The 21276-nt window shown below is 45.0% G+C and overlaps 1 protein-coding gene and 1 pseudogene across 2 annotated transcripts in view; one reads left to right on the top strand and one right to left on the bottom strand.

Annotated features, from left to right (window-relative positions):
- The window catches only part of KAZN (kazrin, periplakin interacting protein), a 996076-nt gene that overhangs the window by 482700 nt on the left and 492100 nt on the right, over positions 1–21276 (bottom strand). The gene's annotated exons all lie outside the window — the stretch shown is intronic.
- The window catches only part of LOC102744383 (cell division cycle protein 20 homolog pseudogene), a 329973-nt pseudogene that overhangs the window by 161518 nt on the left and 147179 nt on the right, over positions 1–21276 (top strand). The gene's annotated exons all lie outside the window — the stretch shown is intronic.

The following is a 21276-nucleotide window of genomic DNA, read 5'->3' as shown; positions in this document are numbered from 1 at the left end:
GAATTGTGGAGGCACTTGCGGAAGATCCCATGGGCTAGAGCCCTTTTTATTGGCACACTCATCCTAGGAAAGAGGGCATGGGATCTGGGGGTGTTGTAAGTGGCTAGAGGTAGAAACCAGAGTCTTTAGACAGTGCTACAGTTTTGACTTTTCAAGAGTCACAGACACTTGGAGCTGGGTTGCTTCCCAGGGACTGCACTGGAGATGGAATATGTGTTTTTAATCATATATCAATGGCAATTGGAAATACTTTGTGGAAAGGCTTCTGAAGCTGAGTCTAGGCTCAGAGGGAAAGGGCACCATGTAAATTAGTGGTATCTGCAGTAGATGCCAGATGGCATAGTGGTGTTACTCTTTGTGTGTGTGTGTGTGTTATTTATACTTCTTGCTTGGGACACACTACCCCTCTTGCCTTGTCCTTCTGGCGAGGGCTCCATGGAGTAGTAAAGGGAAGGATCCAGGGAAGGACACCTCCACCCCAGCTGAGGGAAACCCATAAAGAAACAGAACATTTGAGACCATGTATAAACTTTGTGAATGTTTATCTTGGTTGGCTAAGGATTCAGCCAGAGGCAAGGATGCTTCATTGCAAGTCTGAATGACTAATCCCCCTGGGTTTCTTTCATAACCATAATTCTTGTGTGTGAGCAGAATTAAAGAATAATCAAAGTACAGTATGCTGAAGTCCCCAAAAGAAAATTCCTGGCAAAATATACCTACAGTTGTTGATTAAAAGGAGAGGACATCGGAGTCCTGGCCTTTTAGAAATCTCTAGGAAGCCAGTGACACTTGAGGATAATCGTGAAGAATAGGTGGAAAGAGGGGACGTGGGGTGGGAAGAGGAGAGCATGTATGATGGATTCCCCTGCTAATTTGAAAGCAAACAGCACAGCGAGATAAAATTTGTTATGGGTCTGAAGAGATGCTGGTGTGGGGGGGGACAGCCATTCTGTTGCCGACACGGTCATAAATACCAGGGGCCTTGAGGCAGGATGCAGAGCCGTGAGTTTTGAAAGATCGCTGGCCTTGGGACATCAAGATGCTGATTCTTTCAGATTTTACTAATATCCAATATGCAAGATGGTTGGCTGAGAAAAGGCCACCCAGTCGGCACATGGGATGTGGGGGGCTGCCTCAGCCGTAACCAGGAGCAGGTGAAATTTTCTGCCTGCAGTTGCTAGACATGAGGCTTTTTCAATGTATCTAATTTTTTCCCCACTACTATATGGCTAATAACTTGTCCTAGGGTATTGTGTTTATCCCAAAAATGTTAATGACTTCATAACTCAGTGTGAAATGCTCTGGGCAATTTTTGTATTATTAAGGATTCTATGAAGTATAAAAAACGAAATGCTCTCAAGGTGCCATGCCACAGTTATAACTTGATTCTCATTTTGGAGAAAGGAGAAGAATTACGCTTTTAAAAATACATGTTTTCAACCAGGAAAGCAGTTCATTTAAGCATAATGACAGTCACTGACCTTTGGAAATAAGGCACGAGTCTCCAGAATGTCCCCGGACTGTGAATTTAATCTTCTCTCCAATGCCTGTTGGAGCCATGCCAGGGCTTAGGCACTGGGAGTGAGGGTCGGTTTGTGGTTTTGGTGAGCTGGGTTGAGGACCCTGGGCCCAGGGTGGTTCAGGGGTGGCGTGGGGTGGGACACAGTTTCTGGCAGCTGAGCAGTGAGTCAGGGAGGGAACTGGCAGGGTACAAAGTAAGAGCAAAGAAGGTGGCAAGCTCTCTAAGAGAGATGGGAGGCTGCCATGTCCATAGCTTGGCACCATCCTTCCTCATACCACTTTCCTGAAATCAGTGAATTTCCAACTTTTTTTTTAAGTCGGGGACTCTAGTCTATGGAGGGAGGGCATATGAAACCAATAGAAGTCGTGCCACTGCTCTGGTTGAAATCATGATGGAAGGTGGGAGACCCAGTACCTCTTGTACCTCACTCCCCTCTCCCAAGGGGAGGCTCCAGGGACCCTTGGGGATCCAGGGAACACAGCTTGGGTATCACTGCCTAAAATGCTTTAAGAAGATGTATGTGATAAAAAGTTGCCACCCCCTTGAAATCTTCTCATTATTATTAGTTTTAAAGCTCCTCTGGTTGTTCAGTTGAACATATCAGGTCATCTGAATGGAAATGACGGTGATAAAATCTCTTGCAGATAAGGACAACCAGGAGGCTTGGGAAGATAAAGAAAACTAACCAAAGTTTTACAGTTACCAATTGGGTACAAACCCTGTCTATAAACCACAACTTTCCATTGTACCCCACCTCCCAGCCCCCTCATTTTCCTTCCACCTTCTCCCTCTCGCCCCCCACTCTACCTAGAGGGGCCTTGGAAAATATCTCTTTAATTAAAATGCTGGCCCCACAAGTGTGATCTGATCCCAGATCATGCCTGAACTTCCATAGCCTAGCACCTCTGGGTGCCGTCATCTGGTCAGAGGGATGATAGTGGGGTCTGAGAACAGGGTGGCAACTTGCATTTAGGTGAGAACACCCATTTAGTGCTTTATATTGTTTTGACTGGGTGATCTCATGGGATCCCCAATATCTGGGAGGGAAAATTCTACAACCATTTCTATCTTTGATGGCCTGGGAGAAGCTCAGCTCAAGATAGATTCATTTGGATCGGCTTATAGGGAGTTTCCATAAATGACGTGTTGGATAGTTGGCTGCCAAAAATGGGTCTTGGGCTCTGCAGAGGTGGAAAATTTACACTCAGATGTGCCAAAAAAAAAAAAAGAGCTTTCTTTAAATGTCTATATCTTGCCCAGGAGGACAGCATTCCATGATGGCCATGAGGGAGAAACCTGCATTGTATCTGCTGGAGGTGGCTCTGTCTCTACGAGAGCAGACCCTTCCCTTCCTTTGGGGTTAACTCAATCTGCTTTGGGTAAGTGTTTCATTTTTCATTATCCCTCTGCCCCTGCTTCTTGTTCCTAGGATATATTTGGGAAGAGGCGAGCCTACCTGTCCTCCTGCCTTTAGGTAAGATGGTCTGTCTGCTATTTTCCATGCCTTTGTTCATTTCCACTCAGGACCACTGGCTTCACTGGCCCCTGGGATTCCAGTTTTGGGAACTGCACAGACAGCTGGTGTCATGTGGGTTTTTTGGGTGCTGTGCTGTCACCTGCTGCTGAGGTCTGCAGTCAGTGTCCTGGGGTTTGTCCATGAGGTCCCACCTTCTCTATGCTCTATTCTGATACCATGAGTTCTCCCAGATGGCCTGGGTGTTTTTTGTGACAAGAGCATATGACTCTGTAGGGCAGTCCCTGGTCCACTCACGCAGATACCTTCTTTCGTCATTTTTAATCTTCTACCCAAGTAGTTCTAGGTAGGACATGGAGTGTCTCTAACAGGCCTGAGGTGGCCCTGTCTGTGCCTGAGCAGCAAGGATGAGCAGTGAACCCAGGGTGCCTCCACCCTCATCTAGTTGTTTCCAACACCAGGATGTGTGTCTGCTGCTTCTCCTTTTCCCTGTCCTTCTCCATCATGGGCAGGCTTCCTCATTCTGTCTACAGACAGCTCCTCCTCCCTCATCTCAGTTGTCCTCCCTGCACTGGCATTGAGTACACCTCATACTCGAAATCCAACATGCTTGGATTTCAGGAATTTAGAAGACATGCTTCTCTCTCACAAAGCCTAGGTTTTGATACCATTATCTTGAAATAATGTGATGTTGTGATTTATAGTGAGAAATATATATTTGGGGCACCAAATAACAAATATATATTTGTGGCTCAGTCAGTTAAGCATCTGCCTTCGGCTCAGGTCATGATCCCAGAGTCCTGGGATTGAGTCCCATGTTGGGCTCCCTGTTCAGCGAGGAGTTTGCTTCTCTGCCCCTCCCCTGGCTGGTGCTTTCTCTCTCTCTCTCTCTCGCTTGCTCTCTCTCTCTCAAATAAATAAAATATTTTAAAAAAAGAAATATATATTTGGTCTTCATCCTCAGTCCCTGCCACAGGGCTCCTAAAACCCTTGTAAATTCCTAAGTGGTAAGAGTACCAGGAACATCTTTTGTTCTATTGCACGGACTCTGGGTGGGCTCCTACATGGGGACCAGTCATCAGAATAACCAAGCTATCTTTCGAAGCTTAGAAATTTCATTCCCCCAACCCCTGCATTTCTCCTAAAGAGGGGAGAAGGGCTGAAAATGGACTTAATAATAGATCACATCTACATGATGAAGCCTCCATAAAGTCCCCATAATGTGATGGTTTGGAGAACTTCCAGACTGGTGGACACAACCACACAGGGAGCATGATGCACCCTAACTCTACAGGGACAGAAGCTCTTGTGCTTGGGACACTCCCAGACCTTACCCTATGCATCTCTTCATCTGACTGTTTATTTGTATCCTTTATCATATCCTTTAATAAACTGGTAAATGTAAGTAAGTGTTTCCCTGAGTTCTGTGAGCTACCAGACTTACTGGGGACTTACTACTTTGTGATTGGCATCTGAAGTGAGGAGGGGGGGAAGTCTTATGGAACTGAGCCTTTAACCTGTGGGATCTCCAGGTAGATCGTGTCAGATTTGAGTTAAATTGTAGGACACGCAGCTGGGGTCATATTTTGGAGTGGGAACCCCCGATCTCTACCCCCCCACACACTGAGTGACCAGAAGTGTCAGAAATGAAGTGTTCTGTGTGAGTAGAAAAGAAAATACACAGTAGGGTAGAACTGTGTTTCTCTTAATACATCTGTGAACTAAAAAATCCCAAACTGGAAGTCAAAAGCTGAACAGTGCCTCTTTATTTTTTCTCCATGCATTCCTGTTATAACAATCCTAATCTCCCCCTGGAGGTGTTGGATGCTTCTACTGAATGGTAATGTTCAGGGAAGCATGGGAAAGAAAAGCAGATTAATATGTTTCAAAAAATATTATCCTTGTTACAAGTACATTAACAGACGAGTGGTACCATGGATGGGAGGGAAGAGGTCTGTCTTCCTCTGACCGATCAGTTTCCTGTTTTGTACTTGGCACCAGACTATGAGAGGGCCTTGGGGAAATGGAGCTTCTTCAGAGGACAGGAGTGACTTTGGGGGAAAAATGATAATATGGCACCCGAGACATGAATGATGAGAAACTGGGGATGAGGAGCTTAGAGAAAAGGAGACTCAGCAACGCAAGGAGAGCTGTCTTCAAATGTATGGAGTACCATGTGGAAAGGTAGGAAGAGTGTTCTTTGTAGCTCCAAAGACTAGAACTAAAACATATGGACAGATGTTAGAATGAGGCAGATCTTCCCTGACTGTGAAAAAGAAGTTTCTAAGAAACTGAGACACCCCGAATTAGAACGGGCTACTCCAGAAAACCAATGGTTCCCATTTACCATAGATGGTTCAGGAATGGGTTGGACTCTTCCAGCTGCCAAAACAGATTAGATCACATTTATAAAGAGGTTGGATAAGATGACTCTTTGAGTTCTCATCCAATCTGTGGTAGACTAAGGAGAATAATGTCTTTGACATTCCTTCCATCAAGAGGTGGGGTCAATGTCCCTCCCTCTTGAATCGGGGGTGGGGGCTAGCCTGCTAGAATAATAGAATATGGTGGAAATGATGCTGTACCAGTTCCCAGGCCCATGCCAGAAGAGACTGGCAGCTTCCACCTCATTTGCTCTTGGAGCCCTAAGCTGCCTTGTAAGAAGTCTGTCTATTCAAAAGTTGCCATGCTGTGAGGAAGCCCAAGCTAACCACGTGGAGAGACTTCATGGAGAGAGACAGAGACCCAGATCCAGACACCACAGTTGCTGCCATCCCAGCTCAGGCACCAGACAAGAGAGGGAAAAAGTCTTTAGATAACTCTAGCCCCAGCTGCCTTTCTACTGCAATTTCATGGAAGACCCCCAAGTAAGGACCATCCCACCGAGCTCAGTCAACCCAGAGAATTATGAGACATAAGAATAAGTTGTTTTGGGGCATCTGGATGGCTCAGTTGGTTAAGTGTCTGCCTTCAGCTCAGGTCATGATCCCAGGGTCCTGGGATCGAGCCCCACATTGGGCTCCCTACTCAGTGGGAAGCCTGCTTCTCCCTCTCCCACTCCCCCTGCTTGTGTTCCTTCTCTTGCTGTGTCTCTGTCTGTCAAATAAATAAATAAAACCTTAAAAAAAAAAGAATAAGTTGTTTTAAACCATTAAATTTGGGGATGGTTTCTCAAGCAATCATAGGTCCTGGCCCACAAAGATTAGAGTTCATAATTCTATCAACTACATATAGGAGGAGGATTAGACTTAGTTATAGGTGAATTAGATGAAGTTAACAGAAATATATTAGCAAGAAGTCAGCCCTACAACATCTTCCCTGGAAGCCTGCCACTCGCCCCAAATTACACCTAGACTGAATCATTTCTGGTTGACAGGTGATCTCTTTTAAGGTTGATACGATTTGGTGGGGGGAGGAGAACACCTTCAGTTGAATAAGCTCTCCCTTACCTCACCATGACGTGGTTTCCTGATGTCTGAAAATGGCCCCAGCAGAATGAGGTTTTTGGTCCCCAGAATGATAGAGGGAGTGAGGGATACCTTTAAAAGGAAGGCCCACTAGGAAACTGGAAAAAGACTGAAGCCAAGAGCAGAGAGATAAAAATGGAAAGAGGGACAAAAAATATTCACTCACATCTTTGTCTATTTCAGTTCATCAATTTTATCTGCAGCTGACCATGACGGTTCTTTGTTCTCAGCAAACTTTGTAGCTTGCACAGATTCTAAAATACTACTGATGACGGTGATGATGAAATGTTTCATTTTAAATGTCCAATGGACTTGGTGCATGGCTGTAACACATGTCTATACATAAGGCCTCAATTCCTTGATAGATGACTTGCCAACAGCACATGTGGTAGGAATGGACTCCCAGGGGTTCCAAACATGGTTTCCCCAGACTGCTGCAAAGGGAGCTCTCTTTTACTCCTTGTTCCTCACTTGGAGCAACTGGGAAATGATTGGCTCACCTGCTCTTAGGCAGAAGCAAAAGAATGGATAAACAGAGTCAATCCTTCCTACTCAGAAGAATTTCCATCCTTTCTTGCAAAATGGCACTGCTGGGGTATTGAAAGCCAGGGAAGGAAAAATGTTTGGGGCATTCCATGTTGGAACTCTGATTGAAAAAAATGGTACCCTAAGTGGCAATTTAGTAGTGTTGAAGTAGTATAATTACTAGTGATGATAGCTGACATGTGCTAAGGGCTCACCAGCAACCAGATCCCCCTGCTTCCTAATCAGCTGTGTAGCTTCTCTGTGAATATCACAGATCTGAGATCCTAAGACCTTGGTTCAAATCCTAGCTCCTGCGGTTTCTTACCTGAGATGGGCAAACCACTTAAACTCTCTCAACCTGGTTCCTCATAAGATTGTACTAAGTATTAAGGGAAGTACTGAATATAAAGAACTTAGCACAATGCCAAACATCCAAATTCAATAATGTTAGTTGCTGTATATGCCATACTTTGGGTTCTTCACAGATTAAATCAACTTTGTGGATTGATCTGATAACCCAAAAATATCTATAGTCATCTTTTTTCCCTATGGGAAATGGCATGCTAAATTATATATTGGCGGGTGCCTGGGTGGCTCAGTTGGTTAAGCGACTGCCTTCGGCTCAGGTCATGATCCTGGCGTCCCAGGATCGAGTCCCGCATCGGGCTCCCTGCTCGGCAGGGAGTCTGCTTCTCCCTCTGACCCACCCCCCTCTCATGCTCTCTCTCTCTATCTCATTCTCTCTCAAATAAATAAATAAAATCTTTAAAAAAAAATTATATATTGGCAATCTATGGCCAAACCCAGCCTATCGGCTGTTTGTGTATGACCTGCAAACTAAGAATAGCGTTTGCATTTTTAAGTGGTTGAACAAAAATCAAAAGAAGCCTAATATCCCGTGACACCTGAAAATGATATGAAATTCTACTTTCAGTGTCCATAAATCAAATTTTCTTGGAAGATAAGCATGCTCATTTGTTCATAGGTTGTCTATGGCTGCCTGGTGCCCTGCAAAAGTTGAATTGTTGCAACAGACAGCTGATGGTCTATAAGCCGAAAACATTTACTACCTTTACCCTCTACTTGCCAATCTCTGTTCTTCATGATAAAAAAAAAGAAACTCGCTTTCATGCAATACATTAGAACACAGCTTTCATAGTTGGCAATTACACCCTCCTGTATATGTATTTACATATTTCTACACAGACACACACATACATGCATACACATATTAAACACATGTCAATACACCTACGTGTGGGACAACCCAGCGCATCCACATATCATCTGCCCGGACCCCAAGGGGGCTCTGGGTGCCCCTCCTGGCTAACCTGCTATTCAAAGACCAAGTGATATTACTCAGCCTCCAGCCAGCATGGAGTCTGTAGGAGAGCATCGGAGGTAAATGTGTCTGGCCGAGTTGAAAATAGTTGGCTCTGTCCATACCCTGCTGGGTCTCCCAAGAAATACATGAATATTTTAGTACTTTGCTTATAGTAGAAGATTTCCGTTTTCCTTATGCGTTCCCTTTGCTCGAGTTTTTAAGAACCTGTTCTCATCGGAAGTCAGGCACAGGAACTATTTATCATACATATGAGAATCAATATGAATAAAACACCCCTTAGGTATGGCTCACATTTCTTTTGCCTTCTCACTCGTGGGTTGCTATTAAACTTTAATACGTATAAAGTTTGCTGGGTTTTATAGAGTTGAATGGTGAAAGTACAGTTGTAGCAAGCCGACATGCCTGGGGGTGAAGCTCAGCCAGGTTTGCAGTTATGTAATGAGCACGTGCCCTAACCACCATAAAAAGGCATTAAACAATATTGGCTATTTGAATAAACCAGCACCAAAGACCATCAAAGCCAAAGAGGACTTGGTGATCAGCTGCTCCAATCCATTCCTTTTAAAGATGAGCACATCTAGGGTCATAGTGGAGAACGGGCTTCTTCAAAGGCGTAGGCTCCTTCGTGGAAAAGCTAGAATGCTGGTTCCTGGCTCAGAGCCCATGCCTCTCATCCTGCCTCCATGCTTCCTGGATAACACACTGATGCACAGACATAACATCTAATGAGCCATTAGGATATACACTCTCAAAATAAAACAGTGCTTCCCCTTCGCTGTTCAATTTGTCTGACATGCATGACCAGTGGTTTCCGCACAGCCTGAGGACCATGCCTGATGCTCCTGGCCATTACATTTGCGTGCCCCAAGACCTACCTACCAGTCTATGCTTCTCCTTGCTGTCAGAAAAGTGGGGGCACTGAAGAGAAAGTAAGGGTTTGAGAAGGCAGATGGAATGTGCAATGAAATATTTAGCTAAGGAGTGGAGCTATGAGACTAAGCTAAGAAAGTTCCAAAATGCACATGAAGGCTGTTGTTATATTGGAGGAAAAGAACCGGTGAGTGTGTCCCTCCTTGCAATGATGTATAACCTTGTAACATCTGTGGGGCTGAAATAAGGATATGTACATGCCCTTCCTCTTCTCCATATCTGTCTCTATCTAACTTACACTACTTCGCTTTTACGAAAGACCTACATGAGTACCTGTTTTTGCTAACCAAAAGAAATCCGAAGGGGATTTTTGCTTGTACGAAAAAGAGGTGAAAAAGCAAAATCGACGTTCAGCATTTGTTTGGCTGTGAGCCCTCTGAGGGGCAGCACGCATCCCAAGGAGCAGGGAGAGTGGCCCTACCAGGCTCCTTCCCTGGGACCTACACTCAGGGTGTCAGCATCAAGCCGACATAGCTTTGAAATGTGTCTGTGAGCATCTGGGCTTTATCTCCATTTATTCTGTGCATCCATTAGCAAGGTGTGTCCTAAGGCAACCGAAAAGCCTAAGAGAGGTGATTTTTTTTTGAGTCTGGGAACCCTCCGAAATTTTTCCATGTAAACTACTGGTAATTGCTTCTTCACTTCATGCCATTTTGATTTACAGAAGTTTTCCTAGAACACTCTATTGTCAGAGGGCAGGGAAACCTGTATATGTATTTGGCCACTGCTTCTCTATTTTCCTCTTTCTATTTCTGAAATAGGTCACAATCTCTGGGCTGGGAGGCTCAGGGCAATGTGAGGAGTTGGGAGTTGCCTGCTGGACATTTCTCTTTTTGGCTTTGGTTTGCCAAAGCTTAAAATCACAGAGGTGGATAGTTTGGGGGAGAGAGGGAGTATCTTGAAGAGAAACATGAAGAGAGAGGGAGGGCTAGTCTTTGAATAAAAATCTCTTTCCTTGGACCAAGAGCAGAAGAGCATCCTGACATTCTGGGGAACCAGCACACTGCTCCCCAGCAGGGTCCAGCCCCAGAGGAGAGGCGAGCATGCCAAGGGGCAGGGTGGGGTGCTTCCCAGCCTCGCCACGGTCTCCCAGCCTCCATGTGTGCAGTGGGAGCTGCAGCCCAGACGTGAAGGGACCAGTAGACTGGGACAATGTGTGTCTCCATGGCAACCAGTGTAGTCTGGTGACTCACAACTAGTACATGCTGGGGAGCTGGGGGAAGGATGGGGGGATGGGGGGCCCTCCCAGCACCTCGGTGCTAGGAAGAGACCTTCTGAGATGGGGATGGGGGAGCTCCGAGAATCCCTGAGGTTGAATTTCTTGCCTACATCATGGCACAGAATAGTCACCATTGACACTAAGCTGTTCAGAGAAAATAAAGGGATTTGATGCGGATTCCACACCTGAGTCTGTGGCCTGTGATTCAGTCATTCCTTCTACATCTGAAAAACAAAGATCTGTATTTTCTTTATGAGTTGTCCAATGCATACTAAGTGTCCAGGTAATTGTGGAGGCATGATCTATTGTTTTGCTGTAGGTACCGTCTGTATGCTATGGCTCATGCCAAAGGATGGACAATCTATTGTAATATGCATTTGCATTTCTTCTCTCTCTCTCTCTTTTTTTTTTTTTTGCCATTTATTAAAACCAGGTTTTAAAACACCACCAAGAATTACTGCTAGTCCAAGACACCAAACTGTATACTGTCAAAGGTTTAGATTTGCAGGCAAGCCTTTTGAAGTCTGCTCCTTGATACCTTTAATTGTTAGGATCATGGTCAAGTTAAAAAAGTTAAGGTAGCAGCAGCAAAACACTGGATCCACTCTGATCTTCCAAAACCCACACCACCTTCCACCGCAAAGAGCAAACCTTTATGACCAACAGGGGCACTTCGGAGGTAAATAGGTCTCAGATGGCTTGCTCCTCTGCAGATGGGATGCAAAACTTACTTTTCTTTAGGGTAGCTCGGTTACAGCCATCTCCCCAGGGAGAACAAAGCAGAGATGGTGGAAGCTGTGACTATTCCAGAAAATTGTATCTTGCTTAATAAATGAAGTTGATGTGGGAGCAAGAAAAACTCGCTGGCAAGGGGATGGGGATTTCCATGCAAGCAGGGTGTGAGTTGGTCTTTTTTTTTTTTTTTTCCCTGTCATTGAAACTCTTGGTGGAGAAGGCCTGTGTGAAAGATTTCGAATAACAGCTCAATGTACAATCCTTAACACAAATTTGCATCTACATGCGAAATCTCAGAAGTGCACATTTTTTCAAATTTAGCTGCAACACTCACCGAAATGTGCTGATGTCTACAAATATGAATTTCTTTTTACGGCGCACTTTTATCCACGTAAAAAACACAGTTCTTAGTGCACATTTGCCAAAGAAATCAATTCTGATAACCCAAACTGTGATGTAGCCACTTGACCCCCAACTAAAGGGTGATTTAAGGCAAACACTCTGTTTACCACGCGTCCTCACTTTCCTTAACTTTAAAGACAAGCAATGATTCAAAAACAGGATGAAGCCAGCTCCATGTGTCTGCCGGCCTCTGACTGAGGGTAGGTGGTCCTCAGTTCTCAGTTCAAAGCCAGGTGCTTGGCTGGGGTCTTTCTTGAGTTCCATGCACCACAATGTTGCACCATCTCGGGCTCCAGGAGAGACAGTGCAGTGCTTTGAAGAGGAAAGAGTTGGTTTTTTTTTTTTTTAATTTAAGAATTTAAATGGAAAGAACTATTTTAATTTCTCACCATTACAGTGCTCACATTTCACTAAAAGACCCAGCCTGATTTAATCCTGAGTTCCTGATGTCCACATTTGCCTTTTTCTGTTTCACATTTTTCACTTTGGCTCTGGAAAGAGATCACAAATGAACCAATCTGACAACAGACATGATTCGGAAGGGTTCGGGGACATAAATGCCACGGGGAGTGACATTTCTGTTTAAATATCACATTGGGCGCGCGGAGTAAAAAGAGAATTGGCTAATGCAGTCATGGGCGCCTCTGGAAATGGCAGAGTCCAGGCTGACCTGCCTCCTGGGGGCATCCTCAGGACCCTGCCCCATGGGTCTGTTCTCTTTCCATTTCTCCTAATGATGCTTCGAGAAAACACCCGCTTCTGTGGGCTATGCCCCGTCTGTTGGCATTGATGGGTCCACATGACCTTATGGCTGGACCCACATGAGCTCATCTGGGCTTTGCCTGTTGGCTATTTGCAGGCGTGGGGAGTCCATGGGAGGCTGGTGCTTTTTCCAGTCCCTCCTCCCCGCCCCCCAGAGTGGCCAATGCACCGTATCTCAGCTCCAGCCTCTCACACGGCCCTTCTTCCCGACAGAACGATGTCAGAGGGAACAGAGCTGGATGAATGAACACTTTGCTTCGGGTACTGGGATCTCTCTGTCCCTCCGGTTTGGTTCAGCTTGTTTCCTTTCAGAATACTGTTCATTTTTAGTGGAGACAGTTTCAACAGGTGTTAAAACAAAACCACCACCTTTAGTTTAGTGCCAAAGAATCGAGGTCTGGGGGGAGCTCTGGAGGGGGAATCACATGTGTTAATGGCTCAGTTCAGTTGCAGTCTCTGCCCTGGGGAATCCTGGGGGGTGACTGCCTCCAGAGGGAGGCAAACTTCAGCCAAACTTGCTTCTTATCCGGGCTCTTCAGCTCCTCCCACCACCTTGGTTATGTTCTTGACTGGGAAGCAGAACTCTGGCTTTGGGTGCATACATGTTTGTCCTCTAAGCTGCTGCTTTTAATGGCCATGTGCACAGGACCAGTGTGCATTTCCATCCGCTTCCCTGCTCCCCGCCCCTCCTGGGTGCCTGGCATCCCACACACAACCGTCCCCGGGGCTCCTGCAGATTTGGGGCCCGCTCCTCTCCCGTTCACACTGTCTTCTTGCTTGCCACTTCTGTCTGGCAGTCCATTCCTATCAGTCCTGGAATGCCTGTCTCCTCCATCAGGCTATGGCCACTGGTGGGAGGTCATGGTCATCTCTGTCCCCGTGTTTCCGGCCTGGCCATCCCCAGTCGGTCACGTGACTGTCCGGTAAATGTCTGTGGGATGAACAGACGCCAGGCCTGGATGCCACCAAAACGTGTATCATCAGCGTGCCACTTTGGCATTGTCATCTACAGTCATCAGGATGTACCTGTCGCTGTGTCCTCCCTTGCACCAACTACAAGCTGTTTTCCTTTACCACCTGTGGAATGGCATGGGATATACCTGTGTCAGACACCAGGGCTCGTGGGAAGCACTCACAGCTTCCATGCCTCCCTGTGGCCCTGGGGGTGTGCTTGGAGCACTCAGTGACTCACCTCATGCTTGGCACAGGGAATCCTACGAGGCTGTCCCAGGCCCATCCCCCCCATCCCTCCCGCACCCTCTGCCCCAGACATTTCCCCTGATGCTGGGTCCCGCCAGACGCAGGGGACCCTGGCTCTTCTGACTTCTCGGAGGTCCATCTGTGGGCTGGTATGCCCCAAACTCTCTGAGCCTCCTGGAGTCACGCAAAGGTTAGGGCCCCAGATTAGGGCCCATTGGTACCCACATTTTCTCTGCTTTCCTTCTGACTCTTTCTTCCCTCCAGATGGGAGGATGCTCCCTATTTGGCTTCCATATCTTCAGACTTGTGCCCTGGCCTAAACTTTTGAAATTCAAGGTCAGATATGGACTTCGATTCGGCCCAGGTCAGTTTTCCGCAGGAGCAATGAATGTTACAAGGACAGGAGCACCCAGGAGAGGGAAGAGCCTCAGATGATGACAGCACTGCCTGAGGGGCTCCCGACCAGCCCTCTCAGCTGGTTTTCTCAACAGCCCCTTGGCTTCATTTTCTTTGCCTCTTTTCTTTTGCAGCTATGTCATCCTTCCCACATTTCTGCCCGAAGAACTGGCCTTTAAGACCACTTAAAGCAAAGCAGAGGAGACCTCCTTTCTTCCCAAACTTCAAAACCATCCTCAATCCTAGGCATGGGCCCTTCTCTCTTTCTTCATGCAGTTCATGTTGACCTGCGCAGCCAGGGGCTGTTTCCTTGACTTGGGAAACTTTTTGTTTTTATTATTTAGAAATGTTTAAAATTCTCAATTATTTAGAACTGTAGTAAGTCAGAGCTGCGTGGGACTCAGAGACTCCCCTTATTTCTTATCTCCACCTGCCTTATCTCCTCCCTTCCATGTTACAGCTAAGAAGATGCTGCCCAGAGAGGACAAAATAAGGTTGCACAGAGTGCTGAGAGCAAGAGGACCACAGAAGGTGGGTCTCTACATAGAGGACGGTTTCCTCCCATCCCTTCTTCCAGCAATTTTAGTTACAGCGTATTTTTTTTTAAAGATTTTATTTATTTATTTGAGACAGAGAGAATGAGAGAGAGAGAGAGCACATGAGAGGGGGGAGGGTCAGAGGGAGAAGCAGGCTCCCCACTGAGCAGGGAGCCCGATGCGGGACTCGATCCAGGGACTCCAGGATCATGACCTGAGCCGAAGGCAGTCGCTCAACCAACTGAGACACCCAGGCGCCCAGTTACAGCGTATTTTAATAACAGTGCTGGCTTGGGCTTTCAAAAATTTTAATTATTAGCATTTATGGAACACCTGCTATCAGCTTGGTACTGTGGACAGCTCTCAAAATAGACTATCTCTGTTGACCTCCTAATGCCCCCATGTCTTCACCATTTTACGGGTGAGGAAACTGAGTCTTGCCCAAGGACAGGCAACATGCACATGCTGGAGCTGGGACTCGAGACCTGGTCTGTGTGACTTCAGGGTTGGAGCTCTTCCCAGGAACATCACACAACAGCAATGACAAGACTGTATTGATCAGCCCAAACATGGTTAGACCAAGAGTTGAGAGGAGATCATCTCTTGCTTGCCAAATTCATTACCTGGGGCACTAATAAGCTTACATTGCTAACACGTTCCTATTTTCCTTTCAAAATGCCTTCAGATAGACTCCAGCTAAACAGAGCACGTGTGCTGGGATGAGCACTGGGTGTTACACGGAACTAATGAATTGTTGAACACTACATCAAAAACTAATGATGTATTATATGCTGGCTAACTGATAATAATAAAAAAAATTTAAAAAAAGAATAATTTCTTCTCTAATAAAATATTTAAAAAATAGAAATAAAATAAAAATGCCTTCAGTTCGACTGCAGCTAAACAAAGCATGGCTTTCTGATAATGACAGATATTTACGACCCCATTTGACAGATGAAGGAGCTAAAGGCGGGAGCAGCTAAGTGGCTTGTTCAAGGTTCTTGCAGCCAGTCAGTGGCAGATTGTGCACTTGAATCCAAGACTCTGGTCCCAAACAGAGTGAGCTAAAGGATGTAAAACACCTGTCCCTAGTTCCGGAACACACAGTAGGTGTTTGGAAAAGTTAGCTTCATTTCCTTTTGCCTCTTTTTCCCTCACCATTGTTTCCAAGGGCTGAACAGACACTTACAGCTAAAGCAATCTACATTCGTCTGTGTTGTTTTACGGCAATGAAAAAAATGTGAAGCCATCCATCCACTTCGCTGCTGTTGAGAAATAATAACTGGATGTTTTTCCCCTTGGCAGCTGTCTAGGCCTGGTATTTAAGCGGCATCCAGTTCCAAAGAACTGCCCTTTAAAAAGAGATTAGAATTGCACATCCACTGGGTATGAGCTGGAAGATAAACAAATGCTCTTTTCTACCCAAATATTTCCAGCTTTCACTTTAAGGTTTTGCTCATGGCTGGAGCCCAACATGTTGTTTATGCAGAAGTGGAAGAGCTTAAGCTCAAACTGTGAGCTGTGGACAGTGCTAAGGCATGTGTTCCAGACTTAGCATCACCTTTGGTTCCTGCACTAGCCTTTCAGTTGCAAATGACTCAAACCAAGCAAGTAACAAAAAGGGATTTTTATTGCCTAACTAATTGAAAAATCTGGAAGTAGACTCAGCTTCAGGTATAGCTGGATCTAGGGTAGAAAATGGATGCTTGGCAGGCAAAACAATAGATGGCCACTACAACTAGATTCCTTACGTCTAAGAGAATGCAGATAATTCAAGGAAATATTTTGCTGACTTCTTTTTCTTATCAAGAAAATCCATGTGTGGAAATTCAAGGAGATAGAACAAGAGATAGAAGAGAAAGCCTGGTGCCAGTTAGAAAAATAGGATTGAGGGTGGGGGAAGGAAAGGAACTGAGAGGTAAGAATTGATTCCTTGGGCTTACCCCTCCCCCATCCCACCTTGGAAATATACAAGCAAGCTCAATTGTGCTCACTCTCAAGGAACTTATGGTTGGGAACAGAGTCAGAGCCGCAAACATGGAAGACAAAACACCCTGATACAACAAAATCACTTTAACATCAGTCCCACTCTCATTAGTCCTTTATTCAGCAAATGTGCGTTGAGAGTCGACCATTTGCCCAGGTGCTATTTAGGCCCTGGAGATACCAGGTGAAGACAGACAGATGAAAGCAGACAAGATTCCTGTTTATGGAGCTTATGCTCTAGTTGGGAGATATAAAACAAGTAAGTGACCCCAATTCATGAGCAGAGGCACTTCATATATATGTGACAACTGCCTGCAAGAAAATAAAGCAGAACATGTGTAACAGAGGACTGGAGGTGGGAGAGGGACCCCTTTGGATAGACAGTAAGACATCAAGAGACGGAAATGGCTGAGACCAAAGAACAAAGAACCATGAAGATCCCATGGGGATGAGGGCTCCAGGCAAAGTCCCTGAGGCAGGAATAGACTTGGTATGGCTGAGTGCCAGAAAGAGGGTTGGTGGACTGGAGCACAGTGCATGAGGGGGGCGGGAGAACAGAAAGTTGGAGGAGGCAGGAGCCAGATCCTGTACTGAGGGTTCTCACTCTTCTGAACTTCCCAAGTGCTTTATTGATGGGCATGTCTTCTTTCGCCATGCAGTGGGGATGAGAGCCAGCTCCAGGTCTGATTCCTACATGTCCACACTCTGCCCCCACCCACCTCTCCTACCACATTCACAGTGCCTTGCGTAGGTCAGATATTCAGTAAGTATTCTCACTGACCATATTCTCCACTATAGTCCAGTAGAAACAATTGGTTTGGAATCCCAGTTCTGCCACCTTGAGGCTGAGGAACATTGGACCCATCATTTAAATTCATTGGGCCTCTCTGAAAGTAAGATAACCTAGGTCTCTTAGGGTATTTTAAAGATTAAGCAAGCTCATGCAGGAGAATGTTCATAGTGCAAATCCATTCATTAAATGTTAGTTTTCTTCCTGATTTCGTTGGCAAGGGAGGAAATTATGGCCTGGGGTCAGATGGATTTGGGGAAAAAAATCCATCTTTCTACACAAACCATAGGAGATTCACAATGATAGAGAACAAACTGAGGGTTGATGGAGGGAGGTGGGTGGGGGATGGGCTAAAATGATGATGGGTATTAAGGAGGGCATTTGTTATGATGAGCCCTGGGTATTATATTTAAGTGATGAACCACTGAATTCTATTCCTGAAACCAGTATTGCACTGTATGTGCAATAAAAAATAAAAAAATAAAAAATTTTGGAAAATTTTGAAATAAAAAATTTGAAAAGAAGAAAAAAACGTCTTTCTAATTTTTGTTCATTCTAGAAGACTGGACACACGAGGACCAGGGTTTGGAACTGTGGTAGAGTGTAGAATGAAAGGATAAGAAGAAGTGGTACAGATACCACACAAATGATGGCAATAGCAAAAGCAGTAATTATCATATTTTTAGCTCACACTGTGAGCCACAGTCCAGGCTAAGTCTTTTGCATATGTCATCTGATATAATCCATCAACATGAAACAATGACCCTAATCCAACATCAACCTTTTCCAGAGGGGTTTGATTTATTCATCTTATTTTATGAATGAGATTCAGGAGGGAGGCATAGGAAGATGAAGTCACTAGTTAAGACCATACAACCAGTAAGGGGTTGACCCCACACTTTCACCACTATTACCCTGACCGCCTTGCTGGAATTATTAGTACAGCCACGGATCCTTGATATCCTTTTGTAATTTTTTCTGGCGGGGGGGGGCTCCGATAGTTCTTACTATGCAAAAACCCTGCTGTCCTCTGACTTCAAATGATTAAATGTGTAGCATCTTCAAATGAGGAAATTAATGATACTGAACTCAGAAACTGTTTTTTTTTTTCCTTAGAAATTAAAGACACCCCTAAGAATGGTCTCCTAATTGTAGCAACCTGCTACATTAATGCTGAAAAACTCATTTACAATTCAGCTATTAAATGACAAACCATTAGCACCATTTTTATTGCTTTATATTCCCCTAACAAATTTATTATGTAATTACCCTGTATAACAGCATCATTTTAGAATGTAAAGTTGAAATAATGTTGCTATTTTAAAATGCTTACTATTATATGTTTTCAATATATAGTTTATATAAAATATCCAGCAATGATAATCAAGTTTTCTCTTTTGTTAACCAGGGCTCAATAAATAGGTTTGCGATCCCTTATTTCATAAATCTGATCCTCTTTCTGCCCTCCGCTACACGTTAGAAAGAGGGAAAAACCAGACCTAGAGGTTGCCATTCTTTAGCGTGCTGACTCATTAGTTGAAAATGCTTGAGCGTACAACACAAGCTTGTGGAGTTTTATGATTGGGGATTATGAAAGTGACTTCTATTCCCCCGCCACCCAGTGAGTCTGGGCCCAGGTTTAAACAGAAGCATATCAACAAAAGAATGGGGATTTATGGGTAACTGGAGAAATTTCTCCCCAGTGCTGCTCTCGACTGTGGGAGTCAGAGAAACCTCCCAGACAAAGAGAGGAGGGGGAATGCTAACACAGACGTATAAGACCGTAAGATAGACAATGCCCAAAGGAGAAGCCAGAACACACCGAAACTCCTTTTCCTAAAGGCAGAAGAAATCAGACTTGTTTCCAAGGGAAAGGGGCAAAGGAGTGTGCCTGGAGACATCCCCAAGCAGGCTGGTATTCTCATCGCTGTGCACAAGGAGATGGGGGGAATCAAACTATAAAGAGATCTTTTCTAAGGAAACTCAATCATATGTGATATTTTAGAGGTTTTGTACCCTGGGCTGATTAGGAAGACAACCCAGGGAGGGGACTGTGTGCCAAAACTGCCTACTTTTTAATCTCAAGAAAGAGAATTCTGTTGCTTTTCTCAGTGGGGGAGAAGACTGCGCCTGATTACCTGTGTAACGTGTCCTCAGAAGAGGATAGTCTCAGTTGTCAGATGCGAATAAACTTGTCCCTCTTTGCAAGGCAATCTGCTGTTTGACTTTATCTCCATTTTAATTTCCCTCATAAACCCAGCGAGGTGGAATCTGGGCAGCGAATAGCTCTTATGTGACCTTGGATATGACCCTGCACTTCTCTGGGGCTGTTTTGTTGCCTGAGAAATTAGGGGCTTGGGGCTGACTGGTACTCAGTATGCCTTTCTTGAGTCAACGATTCATAACATGCTGATGGTCTGATGTCCTGAATCTTCCTATGCGGCCTAATTCAGTGGTTCTCGAATGGAGTTCTCAATCCACCCAGGAGACATCTGGCAATGTCTGAAGGCATTTTTGAGTTGTCACACTGGGTGGAGAATGCTCCTGACATCCTGTAGGTAGAGGCCAGGGATGCTGCTAAGCATCCGACAACACGCAGGACAGTGCCCTGACAACAAAGAATTATCTGGCCCCAAATGTCGATAGTGTGGAGGCTGAGAAACTCTGCCTTAAACCATCAATTAGACACAAACTCACATTGTCCCTCCAAGTCAACATGCAGCCAGAGATGTCTTAGATAAACTTCCTCCTCGTGCCCCCTGAACACACGGCAAGTCATCCTAAGTGCTTCCTCTGTGTGAATTCCTAGGGAGAAGGACACCCAGTGAATCTGGTAGCATCTGAGATGGAAGTTGATGTCAACATGCATTTGCACCCAGAGGGGAAAAAAAGCAGCATGCCCTCCACGTTTTTTCCGGGAAGAGAACTCCATCTTGACCTCCCTGGCCACCCCCCAGAAAAATTCTGTGGTCTCCTCCAGCTGCCTGAGTTATGCAGAGAGGATAAGCAGCTTTGTTTCAGTCTTCAGAATTCTAATGTTTAAACTAATGCATTTATTTATGCTGAATGTAGCCTTCCACCCAGAACATTATGAATTCTTCTTCAGGAGGCCCGAGTGAAATCAGCCTCCCCCAGTCTGGCTTTTAATACGTGATTGTCGAAGCTGCTGGTTTCCACTCCCTACATGAACAAGACCTGACTTTGTGGATCATTTAATATTTATCCACAATATTTGATACATATATAATGACATAATCACTCAGTCCCTTAGCCTGACATGGCTGTGTAAGCACCTACCAGCTTTGAAAATCTACATTTTTCAGAATAGGTTGTCAGTTAGAATAATGTATTCTGGAGCATAGATTTCTTGCCAAAATAATTCCGCCCGGTGAATGATAAATGTGTTGTGATTATTTCTTCAGCCTTTGTGAAAGCATACAGTAGGGATAGTGTCTTGGAATCAGCGCAGAGACTAGAGGAACACAGTGCTTCTTTGTTTGGTTCTGCCATATTTAGAATTTGTTCCCTAAATTCTTTCCCCAAACTCTCTTTTACTAGTTTCTGCTCCCTGAAGTGATTGGTGCTGGCAATGGAAGGCTGTGTTCAGTTAATAAGTTCTTCTTGGCTCCAGGATGGGGCTCTCTTAGTTAAGCCCACAAGAACTTAATGAACTGTGGTGTCTCTCCTGGGTAAAGGTCATGGTAGCTCAGGTTTTAAAGTAACCTCATCTTTCAAAACTGGCTTAACAAATGGAAATATCCAGAGACCCAGATGTCTGCTATTTCTGGCTTCTACCAGAGTGAATGGAATGAATATCACATGCAGTATAGAAACTGGGATTCCCCCAAAGAACTCTAAGCTACATAAGGTTTGATTAAAAATATCAGTGGTCAACTCACAGAGTGTTGGCCAAGGCTAGAAAGGGGGACCACCAAAGAGCACCAAAATCATCATGTGTCCTCACCACCAAAGATGCTTCTTGGGTTA

Source organism: Leptonychotes weddellii, chromosome 4 (genome assembly GCF_054177405.1).
Source record: "Leptonychotes weddellii isolate Sample4059 chromosome 4, ASM5417740v2, whole genome shotgun sequence".
NCBI classification, from domain to species: Eukaryota; Metazoa; Chordata; class Mammalia; order Carnivora; family Phocidae; genus Leptonychotes; species Leptonychotes weddellii.
Note: the sequence above shows the minus strand (reverse complement) of the source record. Positions and strands in the feature narration are given on the sequence as shown.